This window comes from Triturus cristatus, chromosome 1_2 (genome assembly GCF_964204655.1).
Source record: "Triturus cristatus chromosome 1_2, aTriCri1.1, whole genome shotgun sequence".
Lineage (NCBI taxonomy): Eukaryota > Metazoa > Chordata > Amphibia > Caudata > Salamandridae > Triturus > Triturus cristatus.
In genome coordinates, this window is record NC_140580.1 from 1,067,250,390 (window position 1) to 1,067,268,662 (window position 18,273).

Below are 18,273 nucleotides of genomic sequence, written 5' to 3' on the forward strand. Positions count from 1 at the left end.
CCATGAGAAACCTAATTGCATCAATAACCTTTGTGTCAGGTTTTCAGTCCCAGAATGCAACTATTCTCCTTGTTGTGTCCTTTAGGGAATTAAAATATCCCTAGATCTGCTATAGTGACGCAGAGATTGAAATGTATGTCCTAATGACACTGCCCTCTCTAATGAAGATACAAATCTGTTTATTGGGGAGGGACATCATGTCTATTATGTCTATTACCAAAAGCCTATTGCGGGCCGCAAAGTCAAAATTCAAATGAGTGTTGCATACATCTTTGCAGTACAGGCATGTCAAGTTGCGAAACACACTTTTTCTTCCACAGCAGAGTGCTTTCCAACTTAATTATATTCTGCAAAACTCTAAAAATTTCCTTTTTGTTAATAATCATTTTTTAATTATGGCCTACTCTCATGGCCCACCTCCTTTTTGTGAGCATCATATTTTCAGGTCTTATTTATTTTCCCGTCCATTGGTTCTAGTTTAACTAGAAGAATTTATGGTGTGCTCTGTCAACATAATAATATTTTTAAAATCTCAAATCACAAATTTGAAACATCTGCTTGCCAGCACCTCTCCTCCTGCTAACAAAGTATTGAAATGTTGCATGAAATCTTCAATGTTAGTCATCCTTCATTTTATTTACTCATTATTTTGGTTACTCTTTATGTCTGAATCTACATTTTTGCAACTCAGATTTTTTAAACAGATATTTTCACCATATACCCAATGGAAGTGTATATATGAGTGTAGTTGCACAAGTGGGCATTTTGTTTTACAAAAAAGCAATGAATTAATATGAATATTGAATACAATGATGTTAAGACTAATTTCATATTGCTGTAACAAGGGTCCACTTTAGCAATCTCAACTTTAAACCTATTTCATTGATTGGTACTGTGAAATATGTTGTCAGAAATATTCGGTATGAGTATTTTCTCTGTTAGTATCCAAGATAAGGGTCATCAAGTATGGTATAGTTTGTTTAAAAACAGCGTTACGATTGACGCCTCTCGAGCCAAGATTCCATACCCACAATCCGGGAAGGAAGCAACCGAATCCATCTTGGATACTAACAGAGAAAATACTCATACCGAATATTTCTGACAACATTCTGCCCTGATAAAGTTCCGTTAAAAAGGAACGAAACGCGTTGGCTGTTGCTTTTATGTTGCATACAAAGAAGAATAAATTATTACTTTGAATTAACTCGCATTCACGAAGTTGTGACTTCATGCCTGGTGCCACCTCCAACTTTCTTCAATGCTAGTTTTTTGTTAGTTATACTGTAAAGATTATTTTAATAAAAACGTTATTTGCCTGTATATTTGGACGATCATTAATTCAGTTCCCACTAGGTTCTTCTTTCTTCAGTGATAATAATTAACGCTTTTTTAATAAAATGCCTGTTCTAGGAGAGAGGAATAGCCTTGACCTGCTGGCATGAAGGCAAGGAGCAGTCTTTTACAGAGCACCCATTCTGTTTACCTTGGAATTTTGTAGAAAAGAATGGACATGAACAGCTGATGGCATCACAAAGACTAGATTAGGGCCTGGGTACTTGAAATATTGATAGTAAGGAGGGTCCTAGTAAGAGGAATGCCTTTGACCTGTCTCCACTCTCAATAGGAAGGGGGCCTGACCTCAGAACTTTCCAGGGCTAGTTTTCAAGGTGATACTCTTTATTTCAATTTGATAGCATGAAGAAGGTTTCAAGATAATTTAAAAAACACATTTCTTTTTAAAAAAAGTATTCATTTGAGTGTGTTTGTCGATACATGATAATACATGATAAAGATATATTTTTAGACAGTGGTTCAATTTGGTCATATGTAATTGTGCATTGCAACCAAATCTGTTTAAAATACTTGACTATTTTGTTTATAGTCAGAATCGCTACTCTGTGCTTTCCAGAGTAGCGATTCACATTGAAAAACAAGAATGTGTCAGTTGTTTGCAGATAATGCAAAAAGCCACTAGGAAGCTAAAATGTGTTGCATAAGTTTCAGAATATCCATGTACCTACTGCGAAACTTAAAGACCAATGAGTACTGTACTGGAATGGTATAAATTGTTAGTACCAAAATATTGTGAATATAAGTGCATGATATATACATATCATCAAGGTACATATATGTGGAGTTAAAAATAGTAAACCTATACTTACCTATAGGTACCTACACTCATAGTTGGTTTTTGATATTTAGGCGATGAGATTTTCACACCACAATATCTTAAACTCAATATAATAGTGGTATCCCTGCCATAATAAAGGGTCCCTGTACCCATTAATATCAGTGAGCTTTACAAAGAAAACACAAATGCATTTAAACTAACAGAAAGCCCTCCTACATTGAAGAGTAAAGACTGAATAATTGCCTATAATGTTGTAATTGCAACCTTTAGAGATTAGCTCCAAGAGAAGCTTGTGGTAGAGCAGAAAGACTGAAGCTATAAAGACAATTTATACACAGGTCTAGAGAAAATATTTGAACCAATCCTTCTCCTTTTCTCCAGAAAGGTTAGATACCTAGTTCAAGGTAAAACCTAGAAAGGTGGGTCTTCTGACCTTCTCGTAATATCACGATTTCCAGGGATGTTCTTAGAAGTATTGGAAGAGGATTCCAGATGTTAATGGAGGCACTGTAGAATGATTGCTTGAGGGCATGCGCTGTTTGAAATTTCTATGTTTCCAGTTAAATCATGTTTTTGCTCCTGTATGTTTTCAAACTATCTCAAATTCTCGTTAATTATGCTAGGCAGCTCAAACTCCCCTAAGTGCATTGCTTTTGAATATGAGACAAGTGATATTGAATTTTAACCAGGCCGTTGGCGGAAGCCCATGTCGGAGCATCAGAATCAGGAGAGGGGAGAAGTGGTAGAATGTAATCTTTTCTCTGAAATCAATTGGGTTGTCAGATACAGTCATTCCAATGGATTAATGTAACTCGGGGTTATAATGTTGGAATTAGAACTCCTCTGTATTGTGTCACATGTATCAATATTAGGTAAAACACATTCAGAAAGATGAGGGCTAGCCTGAAAGTGTTCAATAAGAAGGTTTCTAATTTGCAAAAGGTAGGATGTTTTTGCAAGGATAAGATGGACACAATACTGGAGTCACCCTCATGATCTCCAAAGGAAAGATAAAGCATCATTCATTCTTCCCATTAAGTAAATCCAAGTGGAGCTGTAGAAATGTTTAAAGAGTTGGTAATACATTTGTCTATATTAAGATCATCTATCCTACGAGTGCAGAAATTTAAATTTTTTGAAATTTTTACTTTGAAAGTTTCAAATATATGTTTTTCGAGACACAACTTTCATAATTTAATTCCACTCCTTCATATTGAAATGCCCAAGTACTTTGCATATTAGATGCTGGGGAAATGACAGCCTATCAGAATAATTAAAATAATGCATTGAGTGAGACCAATTCTTATTTCTATCTATTAAATGGAAAGCATCTTAAGTACCAGTTCTGCGATCTTCCACTAGAATATGTCATTGATCCTTTGTGAGTATCTCTCGAAGTAGAAGGGTCTTACCTGCACAGCCATTATTAAAATTAGACCTTTATGATCTACTGTCATAACTACTGAAGACTCATAATGGCGGCATTATATATGGCCCTCCCAAATGGTCAAAGTCACCAAATACTAAAAACATTGATTACATTGCATCATTGGTTACAGTTAACAGATATAAAATCAGAAAGGCAAACCATGACGAGGCTAGGGTGTAATTTTTGGCATTTCACATTACTACTGTTACGCAAAGCGCCTGAGATTATGCTATTACACCAAGCTGCCTATGTGAGCCTTTGGGTACAAATCATATCTCAGAAGCACAGGGAGATTACAAACAAACTGAATGCAAACAGCTGTTGTCGTGTCACACGTGATTTTGAGCTTCTTTTAGCATAACATCCGTCCACTTGCAAAAAATGGACACAAGGATGTATTTCACCCAAAAAGTAGTGCAAAATGTTTCCCGACATGATACTTCATTAAATGTCATTTTTATGGGAATTTCATTCAATTTCCACAAAGGAAATTCAGCAAATTTTGCCCAGGACTAAATATGACATACAATGTTGTATGGACGATATAGTTTGGATGTCTTCTCAGGAGTCCGGTCATATTTGGAAGCAATAAGCTCCTAGCAGTTTCTGAATTTCAACATCCAGAAAATCATATGGGTCTGTTCTCTAAAGGCATCACTATAATGTGTCTGGAGACCAGTTATTGTGTTGCATGACCACAAGAGCTCATGCCCAAATCAGTCAGCCACGTGGGAGCCACTTCAGATCAGTTTATGGGTCCGAAGATGTCCATGACAACAGAATTTATAAGCTTTTTAAATCAATATGGATGCTGCAGCTCTTCATTGTGTGTTATGGTGATGTGGAAGACTTGGCAGGAGTTTTGCTATATTAGTATGCTCTGTATTCTCCATTCCCAACTTAGACGAACTGAGTAAATAGCGAGGCGGCTAATCATTGTTTTACTATCAGTTATTCAGGTGACTTAGACAACTAAATTCATCTTCCACCATGCTCATAGGCATAGGAGTAGAAGGCATCTTTAGATAAATATAGACATTCAGGCTCTTTACCATTATATCTATCATGGATCTGCTGTTACAATAAAACTTTGTCGTTAGAGGGACTTATGTCAACATGTACAGTGTGTCACAATATGCACTGTTACAACAACCAATTGATGGACGGAATGCTGACAATGCAGACATTCTCCCCCAGTCAAGAGATCTGGGGGAGAATGGCCATATGCAAATCAGTCTTGACCCTGTGCCTCATGGGAACAGTCCAGCCCGAACTGCCAAGCCATGTCTTCACTGGACCGGAATCAAGCATCCTAGGACCGGTTTCTAGCTATCAGCCGTCATCAGCCAGGATAGCTTGACTCCAGTGGAGTAGTGAGCACGGGACCCACGTCTGGGAATACCCATCCCACTTAGGGCGAAAAGCGTTACAACAACCAATTGATGGACGGAATGCTGACAATGCAGACATTCTCCCCCAGTCAAGAGATCTGGGTTAAATCCATCGTTCTTTTGCCCACTACACCACCCCAGTTTAGACATGGCCATATGCAAATCAGTCTTGACCCTGTGCCTCATGGGAACAGTCCAGCCCGAACTGCCAAGCCATGTCTTCACTGGACCGGAATCAAGCATCCTAGGACCGGTTTCTGGCTATCAGCCGTCATCAGCCAGGATAGCTTGACTCCAGTGGAGTAGTGAGCACGGGTCCCACGTCTGGGAATACCCATCCCACTTAGGGCGAAAAGCGTTACAACAACCAATTGATGGACGGAATGCTGACAATGCAGACATTCTCCCCCAGTCAAGAGATCTGGGTTAAATCCATCGTTCTTTTGCCCACTACACCACCCCAGTTTAGACATGGCCATATGCAAATCAGTCTTGACCCTGTGCCTCATGGGAACAGTCCAGCCCGAACTGCCAAGCCATGTCTTCACTGGACCGGAATCAAGCATCCTAGGACCGGTTTCTGGCTATCAGCCGTCATCAGCCAGGATAGCTTGACTCCAGTGGAGTAGTGAGCACGGGTCCCATGTCTGGGAATACCCATCCCACTTAGGGCGAAAAGCGTTACAACAACCAATTGATGGACGGAATGCTGACAATGCAGACATTCTCCCCCAGTCAAGAGATCTGGGTTAAATCCATCGTTCTTTTTCCCACTACACCACCCCAGTTTAGACATGGCCATATGCAAATCAGTCTTGACCCTGTGCCTCATGGGAACAGTCCAGCCCGAACTGCCAAGCCATGTCTTCACTGGACCGGAATCAAGCATCCTAGGACCGGTTTCTGGCTATCAGCCGTCATCAGCCAGGATAGCTTGACTCCAGTGGAGTAGTGAGCACGGGTCCCACGTCTGGGAATACCCATCCCACTTAGGGCGAAAAGCGTTACAACAACCAATTGATGGACGGAATGCTGACAATGCAGACATTTTCCCCCAGTCTAGAGATCTGGGTTAAATCCATCGTTCTTTTGCCCACTACACCACCCCAGTTTAGACATGGCCATATGCAAATCAGTCTTGACCCTGTGCCTCATGGGAACAGTCCAGCCCGAACTGCCAAGCCATGTCTTCACTGGACCGGAATCAAGCATCCTAGGACCGGTTTCTGGCTATCAGCCGTCATCAGCCAGGATAGCTTGACTCCAGTGGAGTAGTGAGCACGGGACCCACGTCTGGGAATACCCATCCCACTTAGGGCGAAAAGCGTTACAACAACCAATTGATGGACGGAATGCTGACAATGCAGACATTCTCCCCCAGTCAAGAGATCTGGGTTAAATCCATCGTTCTTTTTCCCACTACACCACCCCAGTTTAGACATGGCCATATGCAAATCAGTCTTGACCCTGTGCCTCATGGGAACAGTCCAGCCCGAACTGCCAAGCCATGTCTTCACTGGACCGGAATCAAGCATCCTAGGACCGGTTTCTGGCTATCAGCCGTCATCAGCCAGGATAGCTTGACTCCAGTGGAGTAGTGAGCACGGGTCCCACGTCTGGGAATACCCATCCCACTTAGGGCGAAAAGCGTTACAACAACCAATTGATGGACGGAATGCTGACAATGCAGACATTCTCCCCCAGTCAAGAGATCTGGGTTAAATCCAGCGTTCTTTTGCCCACTACACCACCCCAGTTTAGACATGGCCATATGCAAATCAGTCTTGACCCTGTGCCTCATGGGAACAGTCCAGCCCGAACTGCCAAGCCATGTCTTCACTGGAGCGGAATCAAGCATCCTAGGACCGGTTTCTGGCTATCAGCCGTCATCAGCCAGGATAGCTTGACTCCAGTGGAGTAGTGAGCACGGGTCCCACGTCCGGGAATACCCATCCCACTTAGGGCGAAAAGCGTTACAACAACCAATTGATGGACGGAATGCTGACAATGCAGACATTCTCCCCCAGTCAAGAGATCTGGGTTAAATCCATCGTTCTTTTGCCCACTACACCACCCCAGTTTAGACATGGCCATATGCAAATCAGTCTTGACCCTGTGCCTCATGGGAACAGTCCAGCCCGAACTGCCAAGCCATGTCTTCACTGGACCGGAATCAAGCATCCTAGGACCGGTTTCTGGCTATCAGCCGTCATCAGCCAGGATAGCTTGACTCCAGTGGAGTAGTGAGCACGGGTCCCACGTCTGGGAATACCCATCCCACTTAGGGCGAAAAGCGTTACAACAACCAATTGATGGACGGAATGCTGACAATGCAGACATTCTCCCCCAGTCAAGAGATCTGGGTTAAATCCATCGTTCTTTTGCCCACTACACCACCCCAGTTTAGACATGGCCATATGCAAATCAGTCTTGATCCTGTGCCTCATGGGAACAGTCCAGCCCGAACTGCCAAGCCATGTCTTCACTGGACCGGAATCAAGCATCCTAGGACCGGTTTCTGGCTATCAGCCGTCATCAGCCAGGATAGCTTGTCTCCAGTGGAGTAGTGAGCACGGGTCCCACGTCTGGGAATACCCATCCCACTTAGGGCAAAAAGCGTTACAACAACCAATTGATGGACGGAATGCTGACAATGCAGACATTCTCCCCCAGTCAAGAGATCTGGGTTAAATCCATCGTTCTTTTTCCCACTACACCACCCCAGTTTAGACATGGCCATATGCAAATCAGTCTTGACCCTGTGCCTCATGGGAACAGTCCAGCCCGAACTGCCAAGCCATGTCTTCACTGGACCGGAATCAAGCATCCTAGGACCGGTTTCTGGCTATCAGCCGTCATCAGCCAGGATAGCTTGACTCCAGTGGAGTAGTGAGCACGGGTCCCACGTCTGGGAATACCCATCCCACTTAGGGCGAAAAGCGTTACAACAACCAATTGATGGACGGAATGCTGACAATGCAGACATTTTCCCCCAGTCTAGAGATCTGGGTTAAATCCATCGTTCTTTTGCCCACTACACCACCCCAGTTTAGACATGGCCATATGCAAATCAGTCTTGACCCTGTGCCTCATGGGAACAGTCCAGCCCGAACTGCCAAGCCATGTCTTCACTGGACCGGAATCAAGCATCCTAGGACCGGTTTCTGGCTATCAGCCGTCATCAGCCAGGATAGCTTGACTCCAGTGGAGTAGTGAGCACGGGTCCCACGTCTGGGAATACCCATCCCACTTAGGGCGAAAAGCGTTACAACAACCAATTGATGGACGGAATGCTGACAATGCAGACATTCTCTATGCACTGTTGGCACCAGCTAGGATTATCATCTATCTCATGCTCCTTCATCTGTGCTGGTATAGCATTGCAAGAGTTCAGAAATGATAATCCCACCGGAGTCACAACTAAATCCCAATTTACAATTTTATCAGAATGGTCAACCCTTTCTCCGTGATAGTGGCAGGTTCCAAGTATACCCAGCATCTCCTAGTGACTCACATCATAGGTACAGCATTTTTACCCTGCAATACTAGGTATAAACCTGCAAAAAAGAACTTCTTGGGAAATATGGGGAAGGTAAGAGATGCTGGAATGCTGGGTATTACAGTTGACGTGGCATTGGATTCTACCAAATAAAAGAGTGAAAGTAGTTAACACAAGACAGACTGATTCATACATGAGAAGGACAATTACACCGAGAATTCTGACATCATTCAAGCTCAATAAGTTATGGACATGTAAATATGTATATATATCTATATCTATATATACATATATATATCTATATATACATAGATATATATATATATATATGTAACTATGACTGCAAACGTAAATATCTATGTATGTCTATACATTTATTTGGAGGTTGATCACACAACCACCTTTTTTTCTTTTTTTGAGGGTAGACCCCCAAAACAATCTCTTTGAATTTCCTCTCCTTACCTCCCTTTACCTCTACCCACCTTTATCCTAAAAATGACCCTCACCTTCCTTTACCTCCTCCCACACCTCAACACTAAATCCACCCTTACCTTCATTTACCTCTCCCCACCCATAAGGCCTGAAACCACCCTTACCTCCCTTTACCTCTACACACCTCGTTACCCTAAATACACCCTTACCCCGTCTACCTCTACCCACCACTAAACCATAAAATCAGCCTTACCATTTGCCTCTACACATCCCTAAACCCTAAAATCACCATTAGCTCCTTTTTATCTCTACCCACCACTTAAAACTAGAATCACCCAAACCCCTTTACCTCTACTCACCCCCTGTACCCTAAAATCTCCTCTAACTTCCTTTTACCTCTGCCTGGCCCTTCCACTTTTTTTAGAGAACCCTAATATAATGTTATATTATAAAAATATCTATAACTACCTGTGGGGTAAAGTACAACCTATTTAATATACTTACGTGCATTGTGCAGACAGCAGATTAAGGGTCGTGCAGAGTAACAGCTGAGGAGTAAAGGTTACATACCGGCCAAATCTGGCCAGCTTGGTAAACCAAGAGAGACCTCTGTGGGCTGCAGAAGGCCATTTTTGCCTTTGAGCTTGCACCCTAGCAATCTGAAAGCCAGTTGTGTTAAAAGCCTAGTAAAGCCTTCCATTATCTTTCTATAACTCGATCTTTTCTTTGAGTTCCTGAAAGAAAATATGTTTTAAGTCGTCTTGTAACATTATCATATCACCATGTGTTGGGAGGAGGCAGAATGGGCGATTAAAATGATCAGAAGTCAACCCTGCATCAAATACAAAGTTGTTTCTGAAACCCACGAGAATGTACCTGTCACCAAAAGGCTACCTATCTTCTTTAGGATGATTAAATGCATCACCTGACACCTCATTGTGAGTAAATGCTGAGCCGGGGATTTCATGGCAGCGAACAGTATTAGGAATTTTGAAAGTAAGGTTTGGCAATTGGACATGGTAACACTGATAGATTTTGTTTACTCGGTTGCACCTGCATGTACATATATGAGGATGCATGTTTGGCCAAGATTATGAAAGAGTTAGGATAAATGCTGTCTCAGGCTAAAGCTCCCCATATGAGTTTGTGAGAAGCTGAGGTGCCAAGTTAAGCCTCCTCTATTTCTGCAGGTCATTTAGACCCTTCGTGGCAGCTCTAGACCACCAAGTAAACAGATACCTGGCTTCTGCGTCCATGGCAGACGGCTGTCTGCCATATTTAGAGACCCCCCCTTCTGTCTATTGAAGGTCATACATTCTTAGGCTCCTCCAGCTGGTTGAAGAAGGAGGCAGTTTTCTTCCTCAGACCATCCAGCTAAAATCGTACTACCCATGTCGGAGAGCTGATGTACCGTAATAGGTAACACTATTGAAACATACTTGCAAACTCAAAAATAGTTATCCTTTGTGTGGCAGTTGTGCGGAGGCTTCAGCAAATTGAAGAATGACTGACGGTATTCTGCTATTGCATGGCAATGGCTCAGCCATTACTGCAACCTTCCTTTCTAGAGGTATCAGAACTGACAATTCAAAGATACAACATGACGTTGGTAGGTAATTGGTTTGAGAATCCTGCACGCGTCATAATGAAGTAGACATGCATGGTGATAATAATGTCAATGAGTTTGGATCCAGCAAGAAAAAATCTAGATGGTCATCAAATTATTGTCTCATCGTATGAAACAAAAACACCTTGTTTTCAAATTTTGGATGGAAACAGAGAACCTTTTCGGATCCCTCACTGGTCTAGAACCCAGACTCTTCTGAATATACTCTCATGTCCCATGTAGCTGATGCAGGAATATGTGTCCCTTGACAAAAGGCTGCAATACAAGCATGTACCCACTCTTCAGTTGAATATAATGTTATTGTCATTCCAAGGATTCTAAACGTCCCAACCCTTTCTTAAAACACAAAAAAGATCTGAAAAACAATATAGAAAGGGCATGGTCATGCTGTTCAGATGCACTGTTGGGAAATCTTGGTCTCTGTTAGACCTGTCAGCCCTTTGGGTGGTCCCTCCTCATCATTATTTATTTTGTCCCACTTTTGCCTCAAACCCTGTTTGAATTTTTCCTTTTTGGGAACCACCAGACTTTTTAGTGTTGCTGCAGATTCAGGGAGCCATTTTAGCTACTCCTGAAACTTCTGTCTGAGGGCCTGGAGCACAAAATGGTGGCCACCTGTGACATCACCAGCATCCACTGGAACCTGCTAGCACCTTCCAGAACATTCCAGAACCCTGTGACAGTTGGAGGCGGTTTAGAATGTTGGGAAGCTAAGAGAGAGAGTTGGCAGTGGGAGCTGGCAGTTGGCACCTGACTGGTGAAGAGTGAGCAGCACAAACGTGAAGGAGGAAGGAGTGAAGCAGCAGGGGTGGAAACTTGTGCCTGGAGTGGGGTCCATAAACCCACCCTTGATACTAGTCCCTACTGACGGAGCCCAGCCTAGAGCCCTGTGTGGGAAGAAGTCAGAAAAACCATCCTGAGGACCTGGACAGCAGGAACAGGCCTTAGAAACAAGAGAACAGCAAGATCCTGACCTGGAAGCTGGTTTCCCTGAAGTCCGACGTCGAGTAGCCTAAGACCTGGAGCCCGAGGTGGAGAAGCGGCGCTGACTGGAAAAGCAGACGTCGTACCCGGAGCCGCCAGAGGTCGAGAGAGGGCGCCGTCAGAGGTCGTGAGGAATACCAGAGGTCGAGGAGGAAGTCACCCGAGGTCGAGTGAGCGGCGTCATCAGAGGAGTGAAGTCCGCCCTCCGGAGTCGTCGGAGACCGAGGTGAAGGGTAACGGAGGTCGGGAGTGAGGATCGCACTCCGGAGTCGCCGGAACCTGTGAGAATCGTGCCGGAGGTCGGGAGTGGAGGTCGCCCTCCGGAGTCGCCGGAAACCTGTGAGGAACACCGGAGGTCGGGAGTGAGGATCGCACTCCGGAGCCGCCGGAAGTCGACATCGAGGCAAGGCCGGCCGACGTCATCGAAGCCGAGGACGCCATCGGACCGGAGCCGCCCGAAGTCGACATCGAGTAAGACTGCCCGACGCCATCGAATCGGAGGTCGAGATCGAACCGAGGCCGCTGACATCGAGACCGGATCCGCCTGCCGGCGTCGTCAAAGAACTGACATTGTGCCGAGGCCGCCGACATCGAACCGGAACCGCCTCACGGCATCGATACGACTCCAGCGGCGTCGGAGCATCAGAAAAAGGGCAGTAAGTGGAGTAGAGGGCGCCTAAGGCCCTGTGGAGACCTGAGAGACTGCTCTAAGGGGCTAGGGAGGTGCTGGAACCAACCTGACTGTGCCAGGGGTGAACTGGGACTAATCTAGAGAAGTTGTGTGGAGAGAGAGAGCCAGGTCTCTGGTATTTTCCCCCTTTATCTACCTCAGTTTAGGCCTCAGCCTTGACCAAGCCAGGGAGTAGACACCCCCAAGCCTTCCACATCCCCACAAGCTGTGCCTGGGCCAAATCAGCCCTTAGGAATTCAAAAGTGATCTGATTCCATGAGTGTCACTGTCAGCTTTTAAGTATTTATTAGGGGCACTGTATTTATTGTATTTAACCTATTTATTGTTCCACTGTATTTATTGGTCCACAGTATTTATTGATGCACAATATTTATTGGTTACAGTATTTATTGCCTCAGAATATTTAATTGCCGGTCTGTATTGCACTTTTATTTATGCCTTCAGTATTTATGATCACCCCTATTTATTGAATCATTAAGCCAGTATTTATTTGTCCTGCACTTTCTAAAAAAAGTTTGTATATTGTGATTGTTATTTATTTTCTCTAATCAGCAACTAAGAGAAAAAGAAGATCAAGAAAGATATTTTCATAATTTTTACGGTGTAGAGTCGTTTTTGGAACGGATGCACGCATGGTTATTGTTTGGGTATGTTGTATGCTTAGCACGGAGCCTGATTCCTGACCACTCGAGCCAAGCTACCACAGTGTGTCCGGGAGACCACCACCACCCTTTCAGTGTGAGAGTGTGGTTTTCCAACAGTCTCCTTCCTACCGAGTTTAATTTGGCCGAACAATCAAAGGAGGGGTCCATATTCTAGACTTCTCATAGTGATTACAATATATGAAAAGGGCTATCTACTAAGTCAGTCACCAGCTTACGGACAATGTGCAGCAGTGGATGGTTTGTTTCACATGGTTTGGGACATGCCGGTAATGTGTTCAGATTGGGAGATCTTTCAGTGAACTCTGATCACAGTTGTGGGCTGATGGGTGGAACTTGATTGGAAAAGTGGGATCTTGCGAATCTTTGAGGAACAGAGGGGCTTTAGAGTTTCACGTTCTTTGATTGGGCTGGGCCATTGGCAAAAAGAGAACAAGTGAGACAGGGATGTTCACCTGAAGCCCATTGGTAGACAGGTGGCTTGGAAGGATGGACCACAGGTTTCCTTTGGAAGAGTTGGGCAACCGTTCTCACCTGGGGCTGGACCACTGTTCTCAGCTTTTCACCTGAAGGACGACTAGAGTGTAAGACTAGAGGGGGTCCTGGCAAACAGGAAAAAATATGGGGATCGAGGTGGGACAACACTCCATTCAAAAAATGCCTTTTCAAAGACCAAGGTGGGACCATTTCCATAACATCAGACCCTGACTCATTGGGCCATGAGCCTTGAATATTTCTATCAGAACCACCAGTGAGGTGTTTCTTGTTAATGCCAAAAATGTAATTTACCATTGAATGTCATGACAATTATTAATCAACGGTTCTGATATGTGAAAATCAATCATACAAAGGGGGGCTACCTACATCATTGGTCATTCTAAATTCGCAATGACAATGTCACACCAATGAGAAAGGGGCTTATTGAGATTGGAGACTCAAAACTGGCACTACAGCCAAACCGAGCCCTTTTATTGGTGAAAGATTCATAAAAGGGATGTCTCTATGCGCCACACTCTTTATGTCTCAAGACAAAGCACAATCGGGTTTACGAAGAGCTTTGGGCTCACATGCCAAAGAAAGCTGGCCCCAGTTTTATTCGGAGAGGACAATACAACTTCAATCGCTTCAAATCTGCAATCTGTCCAGAGAGAAGTAGTTTTTTTTAAGGCATTTCCCTTAAACTGCTTAAATCAGAGGCACGTAATGCAATGCACTTCTTTTCATATAGGAATAAGCCCAACTTTCCCCTCTTCCACAATTGGCTGGCCATTGCTGTTTTTTCAAACATTGCAGCGCTTCAACGCAAAATTATACAACACTCCGCTGAAAAAATGTATTTTCAAACTCATTTGATTTTTTCAGACACATTCCTAGTCAGTGAGGAGATTTCCAAACTATTATCAAATGGAAGTCCACATACCGAAAATGAAAGTTTAGCTGCAATTTTCCGCAGGTCCATTTCAGCAGGTGAAACCTGCCAAAATGTACTGTGGAAAAATGCTGGTAATTGATAACGTTTGCAGATTTCCGTGCCTGTAAATGCATGTTATTCCTTAAAAATGTGTATTAGGTGCTATTTATGGCAAGGGACAATTTCTAGCTCCTCCGAGTCAGATTTTGTCGGTACGATACATAACGCACCAAACACCGGGTCATTCATATAGAGGTCACAAGTGTGTTGTTTCTGAACTGTTGGCACGGTAAAACAAGTTTTATTTTTTCCTAGATTTTGCCTAAGTTGTTAATATATTGGTTGTTTTTAACAAACTTGTCTTGTAGGTCGCTCAGTCCTTCGTACATATTGATTTACTGCACTGGTTTAAAGTTAACAAATCTTTAAAAAGTACGCACAGAAATCCTGTAATCTGATTTGAGCGGGCCACTGACGACGAGTGAAGAAATTGTCTCCGTTGCCTTTCAAAAGTATTGACTCCTGCATTTCTTTGAGACTTCGAGGTGCGGTCACGGCTTCATCAAGGGCCCGCAGATCAATGACGGCCCTTGTAGAGCGGCCTGTGACAGGAGGTTAAACGGCTAACAAACCACAGTGACGCTGACGCAGACGCTGACGCTGACGCAGGAACAACTTGGAACCTTTACATTGGCGTGTGTGCCAAAGCCTCGTCGATTCCAGGTGCGGCAGGTGCAGTGGCACCGGAGCCCAGAAGACTGAGGGGCCCACTGAACCCTGTTCATTGCTGTACGTCACGGTTCAAATAGGGGCTGGGGGCCATTTCCTTCCTTGCACTAGGGCCCATGACACATTGGATACGCCACTGGCCGATTCAGGGCACTGTGATGTTCTAACGACAAACGCCACCATATTTGATATGCGCATGACTTGTGAGAGCACCGAAATATGCAAATGGAGTATTTACAGTCATGTACATTGATTTTGAAGATAGGAGTAATTCAACATATATCGACATGTCCCCAATCACAGCCTTAGTCTACGCAGATTAATTGACAGGAAGTGGGTAGCTGTGCCCGATTCTGACTACACCCAACACCGGCTTACCCAGTGGGCAACCTGGTCTAAAGCCTAGTGGTGAATGTCAGTGGGTCAACCTGTCCTTGACTATGTTCTAACCCCTCCCACAACCCTGTGATACAACGATAGCCTGCGCATGTTCGCAAATCGGTAAAAAAAAGTATAACAAAGGTGTTCTTCACTTTCTTTCTCAGTGAGTAAGGTTTCAGTGATCCGTTCACATCTTCAGCTACCAAAAATAAAAGCGCTGCGTGAAAGGGCAGGTATGTGCCATATTCAACATTATACTGCACATTTCTGTCCCGTCCTAGCACTGGCGCACCTTTGGCTGCCTAGCGCAAATGCAGGCACCCTTGCAGCTTGGTGCAGGCAGGATTGTTTTTGTGCAGGAAGGAACACCTCCCTGCAGAAAATCAATCCTCAGAGGTATTTTCCTCTATGTGTGCTACAGAATGCAGTACACTTGTAGAAAGAGGAGAAAACAGGGAGAAATAAATACATTTCTCCTCATTACGCTTCACCTGGGAATGTGTAGCATTTTGATGCATTCCCCAGGTCTACCACTAATGATAAATCCGGGAATGCGCCAAAATCCATGAGAACACCCACACTCCACCCATGAAACGCCTCCCTGGGGCAAAGTAACGCAATGAAGGGATTCACGCTGCCTTGCGTTACTCCAGATATATCAAGCCATGCAGGGTCACTCAAGGTGGCCTTGTGTGGCTTGATAAATCTCACTTAGGGTTTGCATCGCCCTTGTGCCCCCTTGCGTGGCACAAGGGCAACGCAAAACCTTGATAAATCTGGCCCTATGTGAGGGTTACCTGATGGGCCAGAGTGAGGCATGTAAAAGGATGGGCAAGAGTAGTCAAGAGTTTAAGCATCCTGGACTCGTGCCATCACTTACTGTAGCAAGCTCGCAAGCCTCAGGAGTGCCCCCTGAGCATCTCGCAAAACAGTATTGTTTTTGGAGTTCTTTTAAGAATTGGTGATGATGCCCCAAAATGGTTCGGTTTCTGCCCTCACGTCACTAACACCTGTCCTGTTATTACTTAAAATGACGACCAGGTAACAATTCAATTGTTGCTCTCTCTATAAAGTAGGGCTGCACAGTATTTTTATAACTTTTAATTTTGAATGTAATCAAGTTCCCAAACATCTCCTTTAAAAAAAACACATCTCAGCAGATAAAAAAATGTAAACATAAAAGCTGGAAGGCTCAACACAGAGACAAAATAGCAGTAGGCAGATAACATAACACAGGTACAGCTAGCAGCGATGGTAACCGCACCATGCCAAACAGAGGAAGAGCAGCTTTATAGTTAAAAGACAAAGGCAAAGAAGCCCACATATATAAAATGTACACATCAAAGAAGTACCCAAGCAAAATCTTCCTCCTGATGCATCAAACATGCACAGACTCCTGGTTCCCCATTCATAACAAGTGTGGAGAAGTAAAAAAGTGAAAGAGACAGAGGAATAGGCCACTAAGAAGAGACAGCTGGGGCCGGTCTCTGTGCTCCAGCATCTGAGGCCAGCGCAGAGCAACCAGGGGGGAACCATCAACCATCACCTGGCCCCCATGATCCATGCTCGGGCAAGCTAACAAGATGGCATCCCATGAATACAAAAGCAAAACTTTCCGAACCCCAGAGCCTCTTACCTAAGAATCATCTCCCTTTCACAATCAGCCCACTTCATCAACTCTTTTTTTTATGTTTGAAATGCTTTATTGAGGAAAAAGTATAATGAACAACAAAATACAGATCATAGAAAGAACATTGTCATACAGAATCAAAAAGAGAAAAAATAAAGGATCATCATGAGTTAAATATAAGAACCCAGAGGGAAAAATTAAAAAGCATTTTGTAAAATTTTAAAGGGAATCAGGGGAAAAAGGGGGAAATAGAAGAAAAAGAAGGAAAAAGGGGAGGAAGGGAAAGAAGGAAGAGAAAGGTAAATATGAGGCGTTAGGAGAAGGATAGATAAAGAAATCAGAGAGAAACAGGGTAGAATAAAAAGAGCGAACAAGCCAAGGGTAGGGAGTAGTTGAAAGGTAGGAAAGAGAGATGGAAATGTAGAAGATACAAAGGGGAAAGAGTCACTTATGGGGGTTTGAAATTCTCAGAGGATAAAGGAGAGATAGCTTTTGATTTCAGAGCCATGCGGTCAAGATACGCTGTGAGAGGGAACCAGAATAAATCCCTATTGAGGGTAGGAGTGGAGGCAGCAGCAAAACGAACATCAAGCCTGTGATGTTGACAAAGAGAATTCCACCAACATTGTATAGAGAGCTTAGAAAGGTCCTTCCAATTAGAAGAAATATGTTGGAAAGCCAGAGCCAACATAAGATCTAGTAGACCAGAGGAGCGGGAGGGAATATCAAGAGTATCAGAGATACTACCTAAAAAGAGAAGAGGGATAGAGTATGGAATAGAGATAGAGAATAGACGAGAGACATAAGACCACACCTGATCCCAAAGTGCGAGAACAGAAGGGCACAGAAAAAGTAGATGAAAAAGATCAGCATTAGGGGCAGAACAGGTCCAGCAGGTAGAGTCCTTATCAGGAGAAAAGCGAGAAATAGAAACAGGAGAGAGATAAAGCCTGTGATATAGAAAGAACATAGATTGAGTTAGTGAGGCGGAACGGGAAATTTTTAAGGACCTGGCCCAGATTTTGTCCCAAACAGCTATAGACCAGTCACAGCCCAAATCAAGCTCCCAAGCAAGTTCCAATTTAGATTTTGGGCGGACCGGATTGGGGGAGGAGAAGAATTTATAAATAAGAGAGGCTTTAGGCAGAGTAGACAGGATCTGAAGGAGTGGGGAATGGGATGCGGAAGTGGATGATAAGGGGAGTGAATAGTAAACATCAAGTAAGATGGCCATGAGGAAAGTGAATCTGCGGAAAAAAGACTGGGGACAGTGAAA